Consider the following 14,957-nt stretch of genomic DNA (forward strand, 5'->3'; position numbering starts at 1 on the left):
TATCATTTCAGTAAAACACTGTAGCATTAAGGGAAAAAGGTGAAAAATTCATGCATATGTGTGTATTGTGCATTTGGGGAGCAGCTTTAAATGTAGGACATCACCAAAGTAATAAGAACTGGGGCAATATATACTTTTATTTCAAAGCACAGTACAGCTTCCCACTGTTGTCTTAATATTGAATATCATAGAGGGGTTATTATGTCTTCTTTATTAATAAGGCCAACGACTGCGTCGAGGAGTCAGGCTTTTAACTGAGACCGAGAGCCACATTCACATGTGCCAAGTCTCATAGCTCTCGCACAAAAGTCCTGTTTCATTGCCTCCAAAAGGCTTGCTGCTGCTAGAAGGTATTTCCTGCTTTCGATGGAAACATGCGAGTACGTGTGTTGCGAGATTTTGTGTTAGATCTGCGTCACGTTAACATTATAAAACAAATCGTTGTACAACCCCAACTATGATCTTATTGAGCCCCTAGTCAAAAGGACCGCCTTTGCACCCCTCCCCCCCCCCCCAAGTCAATGTCAAAGCTACTGTATTTCCTCGTGCATTTGTTCAGGATTCAGTTGACGTGTGCAAGCCGGCATCATAGGATTCCCTCAGCGTCTCCTGAGCAAATAGACATCTTTAAAGTTGACCCTGGAGTGAATCAATTGCACAAACACAATGTCTTATGAAAGCTGGATTGTAAACAAATGTAATCCTTTTGAGTGCAACTTCAAAACAAGGCTCTCGGGGGAAACGGGGGGTGGACAGCCAGGTTAATGAGGGGTGCATTGCTGCTGCATTCAGCAAAGTGACATCTACTGTAGCTGCAGCTCAGCGATAATCTAAAAAGCATCATTTTAATTGTATCATCTTCTAAACTATGCTTGTTCACTAATTGTCCAAGTGCTTCAGAGACTAGATGCTGGAGAGCATTTTATATTTTGGAAGCGCAGCCTTTTGCGAATCTTTTTCTCAGCAGGTGTGACGTTCTGTCAGCTTCCTTTATTTCTGTTCCTGTCCAGTGACTGCGTCAGCACTGCTGGCTTGTCAGTAGACAGCAGAAATGTGGTTCTGGGATGATCATATGGAGTTCACCCCCCCACCCCCTGGACCCCCACCTTGGTACAGTCCACAGCATCTTAGACAACCAAATAATCAGAATCTCTAAAAACAATGGCATATGACTTCCCTCTCACCCCCTCACTTCACTTACGTTACAGGACCAAAAAAAATTGTCTCAGCTCCCCAACCACTCCCCCCGGTGAGCATTTGGCTGCCTGCCTCACCTTTTTAACCCTGCCTCCCAGCTGCATGTGAAAGTCAAACCAGCTGCAGTTGCCTAATGATCCAGGAGTGCTGCTTCTATTCGTTTGTTGATAAAGTCACTGTTGATATCCCCATGGAGGAGGAATAAAGTCACTACTGCTAATCCCCGTGGAGGAGGAATAAAGTCACTGCTGTTATCACCATTGAAGAGGAATAAAGTCACTACTGCTAATCCCCGTGGAGGAGGAATAAAGTCACTGCTGATATCCCCATTGAGAAGGAATAAAGTTACTACTGCTAATCCCTGTGGAGGAGGAATAAAGTCACTGCTGTTATCCCCATTGAAGAGGAATAAAGTCACTACTGCTAATCCCCGTGGAGGAGGAATAAAGTCACTACTGCTAATCCCCGTGAAGGAGGAATAAAGTCACTGCTGATATCCCCATTGAGGAGGAATAAAGTCACTACTGCTAATCCCCATGGATGAGGAATAAAGTCACTACTGCTAATCCCCGTGGAGGAGGAATAAAGTCACTACTGCTAATCCCCGTGAAGGAGGAATAAAGTCACTGCTGTTATCCCCATTGAGGAGGAATAAAGTCACTGCTGATATCCCCATTGAGGAGGAATAAAGTCACTACTGCTAATCCCCATGGATGAGGAATAAAGTCAATGCTGATATCCCCATTGAGGAGGAATAAAGTCACTACTGCTAATCCCTGTGAACGAGGAATAAAGTCACTGCTGATATCCCCATTGAGGAGGAATAAAGTCACTACTGCTAATCCCTGTGAAGGAGGAACAAAGTCAATGCTGATATCCCCATTGAGGAGGAATAAAGTCACTGCTGATATCCCCATTGAGGAGGAATAATGTCACTGCTGATATTCCCATGAACGATGAATAAAGTCACTGCAGATATCCCAATTAAGGAGGAATAAAGTCATTGTTGATATTCCCATTGAGAAGTAATAAAATTATTGCTGATATCTCCATGGAGCAAAGAACGTCACTCGTAAAAGTAAAGTCACTTGTGATATCTGCATGAGGCAAGAGATACATGACTGAGGATCCCAGTGTACGTAACAGAGGTCCAGGCTGAGATCTCTGTTGAAGTAAAGCTTACCAGAGATATTTTAGTCACTTAATTTACCTGTTCCTCCATCTTAATGTTACAGGAAAACTTCACTTTGATTAGTTACTAAAAGTGAACCTGGCATTTCTGTTTACGTGAAAACAACTTTCTTGAGGAACTTACTGCTTGTGTAGCATCAGCTGTTTCTGTCAGTGCTACTCTGTGTCATTGTAGTTACTGAACTGGTATGTCGATTCAGGGGCTGGGTAGCAAGAAAATGATTTATTTATATATTGAAAACACATTACACTTCATTTATTTATGTGTGGCTTGTGTGGTAACACTTCTGTGAAGGGTTATGATATAGTTCTTTTTTTTCTTGTTGAAATAGGTCCTGCTCACATTGGGAGGTGATTCTTGGCACCAGTGTGCTTTGACATCTAAATGCAGCAGATGTTTACAGTGTAAAAGTCACGGTTATTCTGCTTTTATCCGTTTCCTCCACCGTGCAGTCCAAAAAAAGGTATCCTGTGGTTTTGTGCTACTCTTCTATAAGTCACAATGTACTCTGTTATTTCAAGGCTCATTACAATACGTGTATGAGATTAAAAATGCACGCGAGAACGTCTGCAGCCATTCGCATATGCTGCCAATAGACAATGGCAGGATTCAGGCGGGATTTCATCTGCCAAACCACTAGTGCCAAATTCCCCATATTACTGCTCTGCCAGGCATGGGAAGTGTGAATGTTTTTTTTTTTTTAAATATATGCTTTGTATAGATTTTGTTCATAGGTCAACAACAGGAACACTGCTACTGGGACAGAACCATGTGACCTGAGGGAGGGGTTGAGGGGAGGGTAAAGGGACTGGGTGTGGACTGGGGAAGAGAGTGGATGCATGGCTGTAATGATCTTGGCAGAGGTGGACATTTCAGGTCCAGAAACTAAAAATCCAAACCAGTATTTTGTTTCAACCATCCAGTTGATTATAAAGAGTCACAGTCACAGAGTACTCAACTGCTTGTTTGAAACAAAATCTTGGTCTGGATTTTTGCTTTCTGGACCTGAAATGTCGGCCTTTGGATCTTGGGGGGCGAGAGTGAGCTCTGGTTCACGATTACAGGCATCAAAGAAGAAATATGTGGTCATATAAGGGCTGGGGGTGGGGGGGGTGGTTAAATGCCAAACGGATTAGGCGTGATCACATGACAGACAGTACCCCACCCCCCACTTCTCAAGCTGCCCTTTCAAGTAATGAAAGAAAAACAGAAGTGTGGTATCTTTAACGCTGTGCCACGTGTGGGACTGCTGCGAGGATGGGGTCGGGGGGGGTGTAGCGGGGAATAGTGGGGAAGCAGTTGACCCCGGGGGTGGAGATGGGTTTGACAGGGCCTCTTGGAAACTGTGGCACTGTGTGGTGCCTGACATGGATGTTTAACACCTGCATCTGTGGGGACAGCCAACAGGCTGGAACGGGGGCTTTATTGTCAACCTTGGGAAAGGCAGAGCAAAGATCCAAGAAATCCATTTGAGCTCTAACAGAAGGAGAACTAAGAGGAAAACTCAGAGGACCAGAATACAGCTGGTTCCTCATGCTCCTCTCCGCAAACTATAGCCTGCTTTACATCCTTATGAATTAATAATCGATTAAAAGTATAGAAAGGGTCTTGTCCTTTGACTTCTCCTCCCAGAATGTCTAAGCCCTACGCCCTTCTAGCAGGATTTATACATTTAACTTTGAGGAGAAATACAGTCCTTTCATTTTTCAAATCCTAACATTTGTTTTGGTCTGGTGGAATCCCAGCCCTCTCTGCCATCCTTCTTTAACCATCCCTGTTCCCCCTTATTTTCGACTGACACATACAGCTTAACAGCTCCCAAGTGTTTTGGGGATGTAGCTCTCTGCCATAATGCATCAGAGGTCGATTCCGAATTCAGCAGCGCCCTGCAAAACAACAGCAATTCAGGAAACCAGTCATTTGGAAGAATCATTATTTTCCGCCGACGCCATGGCAACATCTCTTAAAAAGCAATGGCAACTAAAAATTATATAAACATGAAATGGTTTTTGACCATTGTGCTGAATGCCACCAGAAAAAAAAGGGAAAAAAAAAAACAGCAGAAAAAGATCTTCTCGGAAATGCATGCACCACAGAACAGGACAGTCTGAGTCTGTTGTCGAAATCTCACATGAAGCAGGACAGGAACAATCTTTGTGCTGGAGTGTTTTGCCCCCGGTGAGGTTTTCACTTTACATAAGAGTTCTTTATGTTGCAAGATGAAGTCACACAGCCAGAGCGGGTCTGATTTATGAAACCATAAATTGAATTTTCATAAATGAAACATTGTGAAATGAGAACATCTGGCAGCTCCACTTGGATTCGAAGAGAAAATATCCCTTTCATTAATCAAATTTGTTGCCGAATTGAGCAACAACTGGGTAGTTTTTGCATTTGGGCGACACGGGTTAGATCTACGGTGGTGCACTTCCATGAACAGCCCTGTGAATATACGGTTACTACGGTTACTGGCCCACAATGCACAGGGCAGAGGGATTACAACACGTCAGCATATGGCACACACACACACACACACACACACACACACACCAGCGTACCAGCACCCCAGGGTCTGCATAGCCCACCGCAGGAGGACCATGGGGGGGGGGGAAGAATGTGCTAACTTCAGCTGTTGCTGGGCCAGTTTGGCGGCAGCTCGGCCAAACAGCTGAAATATTGATGGCCTGTTTTTAAGAATCACAAAACACAGGTTTCAAAGGGTCCCATTGTTTCGAAAGCCTCCGACAGCATCACCGACTCTGAGGCGCTGTTGCTGAACACAAAAGTCTATTCTCTCATGCCTGCTGCATAATGTAATTTGCTTCATTTCTTTGGGGTCTGTTTTCCGTCGCCGGTCGGGATGAACTCGGGCTGCCCCAGATTGCTGAATAAGGGTAGAAAGTATTGCTAAACCCCCCTCCCCCCATTTAGTTGACATCCATTGCTAAATCATTATGGACTGGCCTGTCAAGGCAAAGTAGGGGGAGCGCATTCGGCCCCAAGACATTGCTGTTTGTCATCCTTACATGTGCGCCGTTGCCGAGTGATGGTTCATGCCCTATTATGAAAAAGAGAAAACAACAGGAAAGTTGGTAAATCATGCGAATAAACGACAAATAGAAAGACAAGTTGTTTTTTTTTTTTAAAGAACAGTTTATGTCTTGCACTCAAAAATTACTCCTTGCTTCTCCACAACCATACAAATTACATTTTAGCTGCAGGTGTGCTCTGTGCAGATACATCTGACTGTTGTTTTAATTGAATAACGCTTACTGCTGAGCCCTCGAATGAAAAGAAAACAGATTGTCCCAGGCCCTTGTCGAGATATTCACTTGCAGAGGTACAGCCCACACTCTGAGACGGACGCTCTCAGATTGGTCTCCGGCGGCTTGGTCTCCGCGGCGACGGCTCCTCGGATGCACTGTCTTGCCGGCATTGGATATTCCGGCCTGAGGAACGGCTGATGGGCCCATCCAGGCAGATAACGGGATTCCACCCTATCGAGGCGCACGGTGAGCCATCAGCTGCGGATTAATCTGTGCCGGGGGGGGGACAGATCATCTCATTGCAATGCTTAGCGACCGTAAGTGTTGTGTCCTTTCAGAAGACATATTGTCTGTTATATATTCCGCATATACATAGTAAAAGTGGAAAACACAGCAGTACGAGTTTCCGCGTCATGATCACGGACTCCCTCCCGCACGAGTCAGCATATAAGGTGAGGTGTTGAAAAATCACCGCGGTACAGGTGCATGTGATCAGCTCTTTTAGTCTTTTACCAGCACTCCAAGTCACGTGACCCCCGCGCCACTTTCCGGGTGCCTTCGCAAGATTTCCGCGAGATTTCATCACGCCGCATCACACTCAGAGCTGCCTGCCTTTGATGTGCGCCCGACCGCGGCCTGGATAACACCGGGGCTTAGAACCAGCGGCGGTTCGTTCGTACGATAGCGTAAATGAAGAGGTGATGACAGCCCTCTACCGCCGCGTCGCTACCGGAGGCCGTGGGATATTAACGCCACATGAAGCTTATATGGGCTGCTGCTGCCTCATTGTTTTATTTCTGGGCCCTCAAACAAAGTGCTTATCATGAATTTTGGGCTATAAATATGCAAGCATGTGAGGGAAATGCCAACTAGCTAGTTATGCACTAAGAAAGCAAATAATCTACTTGTTAACAAATGATCTGCTATGGATGTCATATATGTGCTAGGTCAGTACAGCTGACTTTATGAAATTCAAACCCATAACCGTTGGGTTTTCCAGTTTACTTCCAAGGTGTTCGTAGTAGGTGGCGCTCTTCGGGATGTAGACCACTAGATGATGCAGTGGTGTTCCATGTGTGTAGCGATCAAAATGCATCATGCGATAATATACAATTTTTGCTTAAAACAAAAGACCGCATCTGTTCTGCAACTTTGTATCTTGGGATTTTATTGACCATGAAAGTGATCGATAGACACGTAGGTTTGAAGTGAGGTTCAGATTTAAGGTGTAAAGGAAGATTCTATACTTTGAAAAAGACATTATCATGTATCTAATGTTCATTTGAGGTTTGAAGAAAGAGAGCATTGCTTTCGTTTTCTTTAATAACTGAAATACGTAATATTAATGATAACAATAAATACTCACAATACACCAGGAACCTAACGATGTTGATATTTCAAAAGCGGGCTTTAAGATGGCTTTCCGGAAGGGAGGATTATGGATGCATGGTTCTATTAAGTGATCTCCCTGTGCAGTTTGCCCGTCACTGAACATTTTTCACACATTTGCATTTGCTCATTTCCCCTGATGCTCGCGCGGGGCCCTGAGAGGCAAAAGGAGGGAATCGGCGAAGCGGCGGAGTCCCGCTGAGCTGTGAGCAACAACACTGGCAATGAGGACGTGCCAGCGGCGTGACAGCGTGCAGGAGAAAGTGCAGGGAGAAGCGCAGGGAAAAGTGCAGGGAAAAGCGCAGGGAAAATCGTGGGAAGAGGTGCAGGGAGAAGCACAGGGTAAAGTGCTGGGAAAAGTGCAGGGAAAAGTGCAGGGAAAAGCGCAGGGAAAAATGCAGGGAAAATCGTGGGAAGAGGTGCATGGAGAAGCACAGGGAAAAGTGCGGGAAAAAGCACAGGGAAAAGTGCAGGGAAATGTGCACAGAAAAGCACAGGGAATAGTGCAGGAAAAAGCACATGGAAAAGTGCGGGAAAAAGCACAGGGAAAAGTGCAGGGAAAAGTGCACAGAAAAAGCACAGGGAATAGTGCAGGAAAAAGCACAGGGAAACGCAGGGTGTGGTACAGTGCTCTGACGACGTCCCAAGTGTTAGTAGGAAGGATGTCCGGATTAGGGATGCATGCAGGAGCAAGGGGTGAGAGTCACCTGCCGAAAATACCTACGCAGGCCTTTTTAGTAAGAGCGCGGGGGCACTCAGATACACAAGTTCACCTTTACGCCCGGACGGGCTTGAGGGTTTTTCAGGTCAAGATATTTACTTCTTTGTCAGCTTTTAGCAGCCTGCTGCAAGCAGCCACACCTCAGAAAAAAGAGGATTTCAAGAGTTCCCTGTTAACTAGGGGCAGGACTACGGCTGAGCAAAGGTCAGTGAGGACGCCATTGTAGATGTACGGTATGTGACGAGGTGAAACATGCGACGGGAATCTGTCCTTGCTGGCTTCGCATCTAATGCAAGTAACGTCCCCTTTGGCTTTGCATTTACGTCGCTAAAAGCCTTAAACATACCGTGTGCACGACTTACAAGGACAACAATTCAGGGATCTCTGGGGTCTTGAGCCATCGCCGATGTGGTTAGGAAGACAGGGCTTGAGTCTCGCCTATGGTGCATCCGCACAAGGGCAGGACAGCGTGGAAATCATACGAGCTGCATAAAGAGGCCTTGGGTCCAGCAGCAAAGAACAAGGTTGAGTCTTGCTGCAGGGTCACCCCCTGGCAGACTGAGCACAGCATGTACCAGTTTGCTGTTTGAAACACAACATTTTAATTTAGGCCATTCGCTGAAACTGATGATTTTTAGTTAGCTAAGTATCGTATGGGTCATCCGGAACTGATCCTTATAAAAACTACTGATTCGACAGGCGCGTACATTTTAATGTATCCATTTAGTACAGGATGCGACTTCCTTCGAATCACTCTATTCATACCCATGGAAACGGAGCCTGATGCAATTCTTAGCTGAATATTTCTCTCTTTGCGTACATGTTTTTTTTTTTTTTTTTTTTTTTTTTTTGTGGCCTGAAACAATTCTGAAACTTACTTGCACCAAAGCCTGGCTTTTTCTGGGAGAATTCCCAGAAGAATTTGATTTATACCAGCTTGTGTGTTAAAAAAACTTTGTACTGTCACAATATGTACAAATTGGTGCTGTGCGAGGTTGATATATTCGGCGCGGTGACTTCCCAGAGCAGGTTAAAACACGTCCTGAGCACACATTGGGCCTCCAGGCCAGCAATCATCATCTCTGTTCTTCAGACGTGAATCGCAAGCGATCCCTGCCTTTCTGCCTCTGTGCTGAGCTGAGCCGAGGCAGCCGCCTCCGAGTCTCCATCCTCCTAATCCCCCTCCTTCTCCCCCACTAATGCGGCTGCCGCCGGTGGCAGGAACCTGCGCCGTGTTAGGTCACGTTGAGGCGTGTCGGCACAGCGCATCCGTGTTCAGGCTATCTGTTATATCTCTCCCCAACATCGCTGGGCATATTATAAATGAGCAAATTGGAAAAAGTAAAAGATGTCAGTGTAACAATAAATATCAGCGTCTGAGGATAGCATTTTAAGGGCCAGTTACCTCAGAAACAGCCAACCAATGAATCAGCAGGCACTGAAATAAAAGATTATATACAGATATGAAAAACAGTATCATGTAACACAATAAAAGTAACATAACAGGTGGCATGGGGAACAGGCTCATGCGGTTGGAGCTGGGAGTTTGAATCCTGATCCAGGCTCTCAGTGTTTGGGGTTTGCATGTTCATGAAATGTTTGTGTGGATTATTTTTCCCACAGCTAAAAAACATACAGGCAAATCGGAGTCCCTAAATTACCCTCGGAGTGTGTCTGGAGAAAGGACTGACATCCCCTTCAGGGTTTCCCATGCCCAGTGCCCTCAGCTCCAAGCTCCCCGTCACCCTGCGCTAGAGGACCACTTTTGGAAGATTGATGAATGCAACGGCAGACAGGAACTTCGGATGCCACTTACTCCAAAATTATCAGAAAAACCTGAGAGGGGATCTCTGCTAATCCATTTCTTTATGTTAGCACTTAACGACTCAGAGCCGGGTGAACTGTTTGCACTGGAATGGATACGGCGTGAGTGTGGCAGCCGTTAACGTAACTCTCGATCCGTCAGCGTGACACGGAGCCGCTGGGGAATGTGCCAAGCCTCCTCCCGCGAGCTGGTGCGCCGGTCACACACACACACACACGCACACACACATGCCAATGAAAGCAGAAGTTACCGTGTTGGGGGGGCGCTCTGGAGGTGTTGGTTCTCTTGTGGCTTGTTCGTTAGCAGTGCTGGAACCCCTCCTATTGCTGATGAGTCAGTCTTTTGGTACACCCCCCACCCCCCACCCCCCCCAAGTCAGCGGTACACAGTCAGCATTTCCAGCATGGGTCAGTGCATTATCTCTCTTCAGGGTGGAGGTCGCCTTGGAGGAAGAGGCAGAGGGCTATTCTGAGTGACCATGCCTGGGGGGGGGTATATGCTGGCCTGGCACACAGGGATTCATCTGTTGTACTGCTGTATGTGGGTTACAGCAGATTCGCATGCTTAAATAAAGTGGGCCATTTAACAGGAGCGTGGGGGGTGAGGGGGCACAGGGGCTCGGTGGGCGGCACTGTAGCCTCACGCCTCTGGGAACGGCGGGTGCTAATCCAATGCCCATGTGGGTCTCCAGCTGGTTAATGGACTTCCTCCTACCGTCCGACAGCACGGGGTTAACATGACATTCAATTTTATAAAAATCTGTGACTCCAATCAAAAAACTAAAATAGCCACTTGCATTTTGTTTGGTTGCTTATGGTTAAAGTTAGGGGTTAAGGTCGTCATTGTTGGGATTAGGGTTATACCCATAGAAATGAGTGGACGGTCCCCACAAACATATGAATACAGGTGTGTGTGTGTATGTGTGTATGTGTGTGTGTGTGTGTGTGTGTGTGCCCTGAAATGGACTGTACCAGATAAGTGGCTGGAAGATGGATGAATATATATATATATATATATATATATACATATATATACACGCCAATAGGAACAATGAAACTAAATATTAGCAAATGATGGGGTAAAATCTGCATTTTATTAACGCAAAGTCTCAAAATATTATTTGTCTCCATAGCACTTTCACAGAGGAACATGGCGACAGACTGCAACTCACTTAATCAGCTTTTTATTTTCGAAGAACAAACTAATTATTTAAACTGTCGGCATGTAACCCGGGCGGAAGCGGCTGTCACGTCTGGCCGTTCGCTTGTTCCGACGGCTCCCCGTCTTGCCGCACACAAGACGGCCCGGGGCTTCGCTCGCTGCTGCAGAGAACGGCTCCCGCTCTGGTTCCACCTTCCGCGGGTCGTCACGGAGACTGAGCCCGACGCCGCGGCGAGCCATCAGCTACACTAACACTCAGCATGTAAAAAACAAATGGAAAACAATCATGGGCCATACGTTAAAGCGATTAGATCGCAAAGGGCCTGGGTAATGGCGCTGGTGTCCTGGGGCACAGCAACATGAAGAGTTTATTGTAGCGCACGGTCCTCATCTCCTTGCCCCCCCACCCCACTGATACTTTGCACACATGTCATTGTGATTTATACGCGTCCCGGAGGACCCTGCCTGCCAGTAATGGGGGAGTCACAGCGTCTCGCTGAGCTTCTCTGCGCCTCTTACATAAATAAATAAAGCATTAATGAGCGCTCCCTCTTCTTCCGCCTCTCTACACCCTCTGCCTCCATTCCAGCCCCTCCCCCCACATACAAACCCCCCATCTCCACGCCAAAGCGTGCCACTCACATTCGTCTACCAGGTCAGTATCCAGAAATAAATTTGGTCGAGGCTCCAGCAAAGGTCCCTCTTAAATTTGAGAAATTTGGCAAATTTGGACAACAGAAGTGTGTGGAGGGGGGGGGGGGGGCGAACGAAATTTCAAGGGGGGTTTAAACTCAAAATATTATTACCTGGCAATATGCCTGATCAGTAATAAAAGCATTTCGCAGCTACATGCCTGCCGTAAACCATTAGGAGGACAGAATTCTGCTCACTCAAGGTCCCCAAATGGTTAGGGCCAATCTGGGCATCGCTATCAAAGCTGGGGCCACAGAACCGCACCACACAGGCATTTACACGACACTAACACAGTCCTCACCGATTGCCACCAACAGTCAGCAAATTTTATCGGGGCCAGTGTTGCTGATGGAATTTGGCCCTTGGGGGGGGGGGGGGGGGGGGCTGCTATAAGGGATCACAGTGGCCTTTTTTGTGAGCCCGGTCCGCATGGTCTGCTCCTGTCAGTGCCGTCCTGAATCTGCGGCTACAGCTTGGTTTCTTTTGATACTGACTGTGGAGATCAGCCAGAGCTTTGGCCTCTAGTAGCGATGGTCCATCCCACCAAGGGTTTCACACCTCCTGAAAAAGGTCTTTAGAGGGAGGCTCCAGGCCCCACAGCCATCTTCACCAGGATAAGCCGTTAGATGATGGATGGATGGATGGATGGATGGATGGATGGATGGATGGATCTTTAGAGCGTATACTTACTTATTTATGTCTGACACCATCTGACTTGTTATTGGTAACTTCCGTCTTAAACGGACCGTCACCGTGCCTCTCAGAGGAGCCAACCAGCACTAAGTATCTTTCACCACCTGCCTGGTTCATATTTCATCTTGTCCTTTGACCTTATTTCATCCTGACATCATACTGTAGAAATTACTATTAGCCTTCATGCATGTTAGATTAATTCTTGAAATCTGGACCTCGATTCCAAATCCAGGCCTTGTTTTCACTTCTCCCAGGTAGTTGGTGTAATAATTACTGATTCTGATTGGTCAGCGGCTTCACACCTGGCTCACAGGTAAAGGAAGGCTGGAAAATCAGCAGGGCTCGGACCTCGAGGACCGTGATTTGAATCACCCTGAACTATATCCTTCAGATCAACTTGCTTGCACCCTCTTAACTTACAAGTGTGTGTTATTTAAAGTAATTTTCCCATTTGCCACCAATTGCACTACGAAATGCTTACTTTACACTGAATCTATTGTTGAACGGCAGAAATGGCCTGCAAAATCCTCTTTGAACAAACCACAGATTCTTTGCATGCACACAAAGAGCAAGAAGCTCAAAAAAGTATAAAAGTGGAGGTCGTCGGAGGTTGGCTGACTGATGTGACAGATGTGGAAATATTCAGACATCCACATCAGCGGAAAACAAAAAGAAATACACATCGGTCCCTCTGAAATCTCCCTGAAGTGGAGAGCATTAAAGATACCTCCGTTTCCAGTACAGCATCCGCCAGCCTGGAATTTGCAGCGAGGACGGACTGTGAGACAAACCTGTAGAGATGCATGCTGTCCTTCAAGCCAGCAGGAGGCGAGCATGTGCAAACCAGATGGCCCTCGGCCTGTGCTCAGAATGACAGCCCATTACATGGGATCTGACACACGTTGACCGCAGATATTATAAAAGCAGAACTGACAGATGAGGGAAATTTCCTGGTTTGGAAGAAGTACGTGTCAGCACATGGTATTACACATATTCATCAGTTTGCTTTTGTTTCTCTAAGGTGAAGGAAAAAATCATTGCTTTCCAGAAAAGTCAAAGGCACTAAGTGCTGGGTAGTAAAACCTGACAGCCCTGGGATGGAGGCATTTTGAGAGTTTGAGCTGGATTGCCGTTCCCAAGCCCATTTTCACATCCGACGGTCCCCTGGGGCCATTTTGGGGTCCAGAATCTTTGCCGGACACACCTCCCATTGACCCCTGACCCCTGGCCCTCTCCCTGGCTCTAAGAGGCGAGGAGTTAAAACACGGCTGTCCCGGCTGCAGGGGTCCCAGTGCTCAGCCACACTGCCGCCGATTCCCTGCACCGGCTGCGCTAACAGCCCTGGTGCTCCACCTGTTGGAAAATGTCGCCATCTACTGTACATCACACGCAACTGCAGCTTCCATCCCTCTGGCAGTAATATCATTAAAACAGCCCTTGGGGGTGTTGTTACTGCTGGCACAATCATTACTGGGCTCTCAGGATGGTGAGGGTGTAATAACATCACAGAATAAGTACTGAAGACTCCCAGTTCTCCAGGAGAGAGTGGCTGAGTCTGTTCTTTAATTGCCGCTTTTATTCCATTTTTGAATCACTTAACACCTGAGGGCTTCACTTCTTCTTCTGTTTCAGCCGAGCGTCCGTGATGAAAGGGGACTGTCGGGTGACACCCGACCTCTCGCTGTCACACAGTCCGCCACGAGCGACACACGTTTATGCAAAGCCATGAGCATCACTAAATACGGCACGGCTTCAATGTGCACCCTCTGTAACTGAAGCAGAAAGGGGGGAAATCTGAAATTTATCTTATAGATCATTCCAGGACAGCAAACAATGGATGGATTGTTCGTAACAAATATTATATTCAGTATAATATGTACATCAGTTAAGGGTAATGTTCAGTAAACAAACCTGGTATCAAATGTTTAGAAAGTTTGACGTTGTTGAGGCAAACAATTAAAAAATGACTCATTGCAATTCGGGGTCACTTCAGGGGAAAAGCATGACTTAAACATTCATCACTGAGGAGCCAGAATCCAGAGAGCAGCGGGTGGGAGCTGAGAACGCTGCTGTTTGACAAGCCTGTAATCTGTCACTGTATGTGTAACACACAGAGGAGACCTGCGTGCAGTTATGGCACAAACTTCACTCCACGGGATTTGATGAGGGAGGGGTAACTGGGCTTGGTGGGGTCACGACCCTTAAGTGGTTAGGGCTCAGGGCCCCAGCGTGTGCTTGCTGGGGGTAATGAATCACAGAGTAAACCCAACTCCTTGTGCACAGGCTAGCACACCTGGCCCCTCGTGCAAAGGCTATGAAATCCAACTCCTCCGGCATAGGTTGGCAAACCCAGCCCCTGGTGCACAGGCTAGCAAACCCCACTACTTGTGATCATGCTAGCAAACCCAGCTAGCAAACGCAGCACGGTAGCATGTTTTCCCCATAACATGCTGTAATAAACTCACAACATTAAGCCTTTCTTTGGTTCACCAGCTCAAAGCAGTTAAATGTTCCAGCAGGAACCCTGTAAATGCCGCGCCAGAGGGCAACACACGAATGCCATCTAACCAAAAGGAAAATGAAGCGAGTCCTTGGCGAGCGGCTAAAGCAAGCTTCAAGCTTCAAGGGGTTAAATAATTAAGGGCCCTACAGGACACCAGAAAGCCGTGACTCGCAGCTGGGTGTCTGGCCCCTTCTGTAGTCAGAGGTAGGTGTGTCTCCACCACGTGCCAGTAAGATCAGTCTCTTCCTCTCTCACACTTCTCATTTGCACAACTGTATATTTCTGTCTTATGTCCTATGTCCATATTTCAATAAATG

The sequence above is a fragment of the Paramormyrops kingsleyae genome, chromosome 7, assembly GCF_048594095.1.
Source record: "Paramormyrops kingsleyae isolate MSU_618 chromosome 7, PKINGS_0.4, whole genome shotgun sequence".
Classification (NCBI taxonomy): domain Eukaryota; kingdom Metazoa; phylum Chordata; class Actinopteri; order Osteoglossiformes; family Mormyridae; genus Paramormyrops; species Paramormyrops kingsleyae.